The following is an 8,582-nucleotide window of genomic DNA, read 5'->3' as shown; positions in this document are numbered from 1 at the left end:
TATGGGCTCCTACAGAACACTGCAGGCGCCTACGGAACCCTACAGACCCCTACGGAACCCTACAGACACCTGCGGGCACTTACAGAACCCTGCAGGCCCCTACGGAACCCTACAGGTCCATACAGAACCCCACAGGGCCCTACGGAACTTTAGCAGCCACTACGGAACTCTACGGGCCCCTACGGAACCCTGCAGAACAATCCGGAACCTTAGAGAATCCCACAGACTCCTACAGACTGCTGCGGGCACTTACACAATCCTACAGGCCCCTACGGAACACTGCCAGCCCCTATGGAAGGAACCCTACGGGCCCCTACAGAACACTACTGGCTCCTGCGGTACTCCAGAGGCCTCTAGGGAACCTACGAAGCTCTACGGAGCCCTATGGCACCTTACGGAAAAGTACGGGCCCCTTCAGACCTCTGCGGGCGCTTAGGGAAACCTACAGGACCCTACGGAACTGTACGAGACTCTACAGGCCCCTAGGGAACACCACAGGCCCCTACGGAACCCTACGAGACTCTACAGGCCCCTAGGGAACACCACAGGCCCCTACGGAACCCTACGAGACTCTACAGGCCCCTAGGGAACACCACAGGCCCCTACGGAACCCTACACAACCCTCTGGAAACTTATGGCACCCTACAAGCTCCTACCAACCCCTGCAGGCACTTACATAACCCTACAGGCCCCTACGGAAATCTGTACGGGCCCCTAGGGAAGCCTACAGATTTCGACGGAACCCTACGAGCCCCTCTGGAACCCTACAGAATACTCCAGGACCCGACAGCACTCTACAAGACCCTTAGCAACACAACGGAACCTGACGGAAACCCTATGGGCCCCTACAGAACACTACTGGCTCCTGCGGTACTCTACAGGCCTCTAGGGAACCTACGAAGCTCTACGGAGCCCTATGGATCCTTACGGAACAGTACGGCCCCCTTCAGACCTCTGCGGGCGCTTATGGAAACCTACATGACCCTACGGAACTGTACGAGACTCTACAGGCCCCTAGGGAACACCACAGGCCCCTACGGAACCCTACGAGACTCTACAGGCCCCTAGGGAACACCACAGGCCCCTATGGAACCCTACACAACCCTCTGGAAACTTATGGCACCCTACAAGCTCCTACCAACCCCTGCGGGCACTTACATAACCCTACAGGCCCCTACGGAAATCTGTACGGGCCCCTAGGGAAGCCTACAGATTTCGACGGAAACCTACGAGCCCCTCTGGAACCCTACAGAATACTCCAGGACCCGACAGCACTCTACAAGACCCTTAGCAACACAACGGAACCTCACGGAAACCCTATGGGCTCCTACAGAACACTGTAGGCGCCTACGGAACCCTACAGACACCTGCGGGCACTTACAGAACCCTGCAGGCCCCTACGGAACCCTACAGGTCCATACAGAACCCCACAGGGCCCTACGGAACTTTAGCAGCCACTACGGAACTCTACGGGCCCCTACGGAACCCTGCAGAACAATCCGGAACCTTATAGAATCCCACAGACTCCTACAGACTGCTGCAGGCACTTACACAATCCTACAGGCCCCTACGGAACACTGGCAGCCCCTATGGAAGGAACCCTACGGGCCCCTACAGAACACTACTGGCTCCTGCGGTACTCCAGAGGCCTCTAGGGAACCTACAAAGCTCTACGGAGCCCTATGGATCCTTACGGAACAGTACGGCCCCCTTCAGACCTCTGCGGGCGCTTATGGAAACCTACAGGACCCTACGGAACTGTACGAGACTCTACAGGCCCCTAGGGAACACCACAGGCCCCTACGGAACCCTACGAGACTCTACAGGCCCCTAGGGAACACCACAGGCCCCTACGGAACCCTACACAACCCTCTGGAAACTTATGGCACCCTACAAGCTCCTACCAACCCCTGCAGGCACTTACATAACCCTACAGGCCCCTACGGAAATCTGTACGGGCCCCTAGGGAAGCCTACAGATTTCGACGGAAACCTACGAGCCCCTCTGGAACCCTACAGAATACTCCAGGACCCGACAGCACTCTACAAGACCCTTAGCAACACAACGAAACCTCACGGAAACCCTATGGGCCCCTACAGAACACTACTGGCTCCTGCGGTACTCTACAGGCCTCTAGGGAACCTACGAAGCTCTACGGAGCCCTATGGATCCTTACGGAACTTTACGGCCCCCTTCAGACCTCTGCGGGCGCTTATGGAAACCTACAGGACCCTACGGAACTGTACGAGACTCTACAGGCCCCTAGGGAACACCACAGGCCCCTACGGAACCCTACACAACCCTCTGGAAACTTATGGCACCCTACAAGCTCCTACCAACCCCTGCGGGCACTTACATAACCCTACAGGCCCCTACGGAAATCTGTACGGGCCCCTAGGGAAGCCTACAGATTTCGATGGAACCCTACGAGCCCCTCTGGAACCCTACAGAATACTCCAGGACCCGACAGCACTCTACAAGACCCTTAGCAACACAACGGAACCTCACGAAAACCCTATGGGCTCCTACAGAACACTGCAGGCGCCTACGGAACCCTACAGACCCCTACGGAACCCTACAGACACCTGCGGGCACTTACAGAACCCTGCAGGCCCCTACGGAACCCTACAGGTCCATACAGAACCCCACAGGGCCCTACGGAACTTTAGCAGCCACTACGGAACTCTACGGGCCCCTACGGAACCCTGCAGAACCCTCCGGAACCTTATAGAATCCCACAGACTCCTACAGACTGCTGCGGGCACTTACACAATCCTACAGGCCCCTACGGAACACTGCCAGCCCCTATGGAAGGAACCCTACGGGCCCCTACAGAACACTACTGGCTCCTGCGGTACTCCAGAGGCCTCTAGGGAACCTACGAAGCTCTACGGAGCCCTATGGATCCTTACGGAACAGTACGGGCCCCTTCAGACCTCTGCGGGCGCTTAGGGAAACCTACAGGACCCTACGGTACTGTACGAGACTCTACAGGCCCCTAGGGAACACCACAGGCCCCTACGGAACCCTACGAGACTCTACAGGCCCCTAGGGAACACCACAGGCCCCTACGGAACCCTACACAACCCTCTGGAAACTTATGGCACCCTACAAGCTCCTACCAACCCCTGCGGGCACTTACATAACCCTACAGGCCCCTACGGAAATCTGTACGGGCCCCTAGGGAAGCCTACAGATTTCGACGGAACCCTACGAGCCCCTCTGGAACCCTACAGAATACTCCAGGACCCGACAGCACTCTACAAGACCCTTAGCAACACAACGAAACCTCACGGAAACCCTATGGGCCCCTACAGAACACTACTGGCTCCTGCGGTACTCTACAGGCCTCTAGGGAACCTACGAAGTTCTACGGAGCCCTATGGATCCTTACGGAACTTTATGGCCCCCTTCAGACCTCTGCGGGCGCTTATGGAAACCTACAGGACCCTACGGAACTGTACGAGACTCTACAGGCCCCTAGGGAACACCACAGGCCCCTACGGAACCCTACACAACCCTCTGGAAACTTATGGCACCCTACAAGCTCCTACCAACCCCTGCGGGCACTTACATAACCCTACAGGCCCCTACGGAAATCTGTACGGGCCCCTAGGGAAGCCTACAGATTTCGACGGAACCCTACGAGCCCCTCTGGAACCCTACAGAATACTCCAGGACCCGACAGCACTCTACAAGACCCTTAGCAACACAACGGAACCTCACGAAAACCCTATGGGCTCCTACAGAACACTGCAGGCGCCTACGGAACCCTACAGACCCCTACGGAACCCTACAGACACCTGCGGGCACTTACAGAACCCTGCAGGCCCCTACGGAACCCTACAGGTCCATACAGAACCCCACAGGGCCCTACGGAACTTTAGCAGCCACTACGGAACTCTACGGGCCCCTACGGAACCCTGCAGAACCCTCCGGAACCTTATAGAATCCCACAGACTCCTACAGACTGCTGCGGGCACTTACACAATCCTACAGGCCCCTACGGAACACTGCCAGCCCCTATGGAAGGAACCCTACGGGCCCCTACAGAACACTACTGGCTCCTGCGGTACTCCAGAGGCCTCTAGGGAACCTACGAAGCTCTACGGAGCCCTATGGATCCTTACGGAACAGTACGGGCCCCTTCAGACCTCTGCGGGCGCTTAGGGAAACCTACAGGACCCTACGGTACTGTACGAGACTCTACAGGCCCCTAGGGAACACCACAGGCCCCTACGGAACCCTACGAGACTCTACAGGCCCCTAGGGAACACCACAGGCCCCTACGGAACCCTACACAACCCTCTGGAAACTTATGGCACCCTACAAGCTCCTACCAACCCCTGCGGGCACTTACATAACCCTACAGGCCCCTACGGAAATCTGTACGGGCCCCTAGGGAAGCCTACAGATTTCGACGGAACCCTACGAGCCCCTCTGGAACCCTACAGAATACTCCAGGACCCGACAGCACTCTACAAGACCCTTAGCAACACAACGGAACCTCACGGAAACCCTATGGGCTCCTACAGAACACTGTAGGCGCCTACGGAACCCTACAGACACCTGCGGGCACTTACAGAACCCTGCAGGCCCCTACGGAACCCTACAGGTCCATACAGAACCCCACAGGGCCCTACGGAACTTTAGCAGCCACTACGGAACTCTACGGGCCCCTACGGAACCCTGCAGAACAATCCGGAACCTTATAGAATCCCACAGACTCCTACAGACTGCTGCAGGCACTTACACAATCCTACAGGCCCCTACGGAACACTGCCAGCCCCTATGGAAGGAACCCTACGGGCCCCTACAGAACACTACTGGCTCCTGCGGTACTCCAGAGGCCTCTAGGGAACCTACGAAGCTCTACGGAGCCCTATGGATCCTTACGGAACAGTACGGCCCCCTTCAGACCTCTGCGGGCGCTTATGGAAACCTACAGGACCCTACGGAACTGTACGAGACTCTACAGGCCCCTAGGGAACACCACAGGCCCCTACGGAACCCTACGAGACTCTACAGGCCCCTAGGGAACACCACAGGCCCCTACGGAACCCTACACAACCCTCTGGAAACTTATGGCACCCTACAAGCTCCTACCAACCCCTGCAGGCACTTACATAACCCTACAGGCCCCTACGGAAATCTGTACGGGCCCCTAGGGAAGCCTACAGATTTCGACGGAACCCTACGAGCCCCTCTGGAACCCTACAGAATACTCCAGGACCCGACAGCACTCTACAAGACCCTTAGCAACACAACGGAACCTGACGGAAACCCTATGGGCCCCTACAGAACACTACTGGCTCCTGCGGTACTCTACAGGCCTCTAGGGAACCTACGAAGCTCTACGGAGCCCTATGGATCCTTACGGAACAGTACGGCCCCCTTCAGACCTCTGCGGGCGCTTATGGAAACCTACATGACCCTACGGAACTGTACGAGACTCTACAGGCCCCTAGGGAACACCACAGGCCCCTACGGAACCCTACACAACCCTCTGGAAACTTATGGCACCCTACAAGCTCCTACCAACCCCTGCGGGCACTTACATAACCCTACAGGCCCCTACGGAAATCTGTACGGGCCCCTAGGGAAGCCTACAGATTTCGACGGAACCCTACGAGCCCCTCTGGAACCCTACAGAATACTCCAGGACCCGACAGCACTCTACAAGACCCTTAGCAACACAACGGAACCTCACGAAAACCCTATGGGCTCCTACAGAACACTGCAGGCGCCTACGGAACCCTACAGACCCCTACGGAACCCTACAGACACCTGCGGGCACTTACAGAACCCTGCAGGCCCCTACGGAACCCTACAGGTCCATACAGAACCCCACAGGGCCCTACGGAACTTTACCAGCCACTACGGAACTCTACGGGCCCCTACGGAACCCTGCAGAACCCTCCGGAACCTTATAGAATCCCACAGACTCCTACAGACTGCTGCGGGCACTTACACAATCCTACAGGCCCCTACGGAACACTGCCAGCCCCTATGGAAGGAACCCTACGGGCCCCTACAGAACACTACTGGCTCCTGCGGTACTCCAGAGGCCTCTAGGGAACCTACGAAGCTCTACGGAGCCCTATGGATCCTTACGGAACAGTACGGGCCCCTTCAGACCTCTGCGGGCGCTTAGGGAAACCTACAGGACCCTACGGTACTGTACGAGACTCTACAGGCCCCTAGGGAACACCACAGGCCCCTACGGAACCCTACGAGACTCTACAGGCCCCTAGGGAACACCACAGGCCCCTATGGAACCCTACACAACCCTCTGGAAACTTATGGCACCCTACAAGCTCCTACCAACCCCTGCGGGCACTTACATAACCCTACAGGGCCCTACGGAAATCTGTACGGGCCCCTAGGGAAGCCTACAGATTTCGACGGAACCCTACGAGCCCCTCTGGAACCCTACAGAATACTCCAGGACCCGACAGCACTCTACAAGACCCTTAGCAACACAACGGAACCTCACGGAAACCCTATGGGCTCCTACAGAACACTGTAGGCGCCTACGGAACCCTACAGACACCTGCGGGCACTTACAGAACCCTGCAGGCCCCTACGGAACCCTACAGGTCCATACAGAACCCCACAGGGCCCTACGGAACTTTAGCAGCCACTACGGAACTCTACGGGCCCCTACGGAACCCTGCAGAACAATCCGGAACCTTATAGAATCCCACAGACTCCTACAGACTGCTGCAGGCACTTACACAATCCTACAGGCCCCTACGGAACACTGCCAGCCCCTATGGAAGGAACCCTACGGGCCCCTACAGAACACTACTGGCTCCTGCGGTACTCCAGAGGCCTCTAGGGAACCTACGAAGCTCTACGGAGCCCTATGGATCCTTACGGAACAGTACGGCCCCCTTCAGACCTCTGCGGGCGCTTATGGAAACCTACAGGACCCTACGGAACTGTACGAGACTCTACAGGCCCCTAGGGAACACCACAGGCCCCTACGGAACCCTACGAGACTCTACAGGCCCCTAGGGAACACCACAGGCCCCTACGGAACCCTACACAACCCTCTGGAAACTTATGGCACCCTACAAGCTCCTACCAACCCCTGCAGGCACTTACATAACCCTACAGGCCCCTACGGAAATCTGTACGGGCCCCTAGGGAAGCCTACAGATTTCGACGGAACCCTACGAGCCCCTCTGGAACCCTACAGAATACTCCAGGACCCGACAGCACTCTACAAGACCCTTAGCAACACAACGGAACCTCACGAAAACCCTATGGGCCCCTACAGAACACTACTGGCTCCTGCGGTACTCTACAGGCCTCTAGGGAACCTACGAAGCTCTACGGAGCCCTATGGATCCTTACGGAACAGTACGGCCCCCTTCAGACCTCTGCGGGCGCTTATGGAAACCTACATGACCCTACGGAACTGTACGAGACTCTACAGGCCCCTAGGGAACACCACAGGCCCCTACGGAACCCTACACAACCCTCTGGAAACTTATGGCACCCTACAAGCTCCTACCAACCCCTGCGGGCACTTACATAACCCTACAGGCCCCTACGGAAATCTGTACGGGCCCCTAGGGAAGCCTACAGATTTCGACGGAACCCTACGAGCCCCTCTGGAACCCTACAGAATACTCCAGGACCCGACAGCACTCTACAAGACCCTTAGCAACACAACGGAACCTCACGAAAACCCTATGGGCTCCTACAGAACACTGCAGGCGCCTACGGAACCCTACAGACCCCTACGGAACCCTACAGACACCTGCGGGCACTTACAGAACCCTGCAGGCCCCTACGGAACCCTACAGGTCCATACAGAACCCCACAGGGCCCTACGGAACTTTAGCAGCCACTACGGAACTCTACGGGCCCCTACGGAACCCTGCAGAACCCTCCGGAACCTTATAGAATCCCACAGACTCCTACAGACTGCTGCGGGCACTTACACAATCCTACAGGCCCCTACGGAACACTGCCAGCCCCTATGGAAGGAACCCTACGGGCCCCTACAGAACACTACTGGCTCCTGCGGTACTCCAGAGGCCTCTAGGGAACCTACAAAGCTCTACGGAGCCCTATGGATCCTTACGGAACAGTACGGGCCCCTTCAGACCTCTGCGGGCGCTTATGGAAACCTACAGGACCCTACGGAACTGTACGAGACTCTACAGGCCCCTAGGGAACACCACAGGCCCCTACGGAACCCTACGAGACTCTACAGGCCCCTAGGGAACACCACAGGCCCCTACGGAACCCTACACAACCCTCTGGAAACTTATGGCACCCTACAAGCTCCTACCAACCCCTGCAGGCACTTACATAACCCTACAGGCCCCTACGGAAATCTGTACGGGCCCCTAGGGAAGCCTACAGATTTCGACGGAAACCTACGAGCCCCTCTGGAACCCTACAGAATACTCCAGGACCCGACAGCACTCTACAAGACCCTTAGCAACACAACGAAACCTCACGGAAACCCTATGGGCCCCTACAGAACACTACTGGCTCCTGCGGTACTCTACAGGCCTCTAGGGAACCTACGAAGCTCTACGGAGCCCTATGGATCCTTACGG

This window comes from Numenius arquata, unplaced genomic scaffold (genome assembly GCF_964106895.1).
Source record: "Numenius arquata unplaced genomic scaffold, bNumArq3.hap1.1 HAP1_SCAFFOLD_285, whole genome shotgun sequence".
Lineage (NCBI taxonomy): Eukaryota > Metazoa > Chordata > Aves > Charadriiformes > Scolopacidae > Numenius > Numenius arquata.
The sequence above is the reverse complement of the archived record's forward strand: the minus strand, read 5'-3'. Positions refer to the sequence as shown.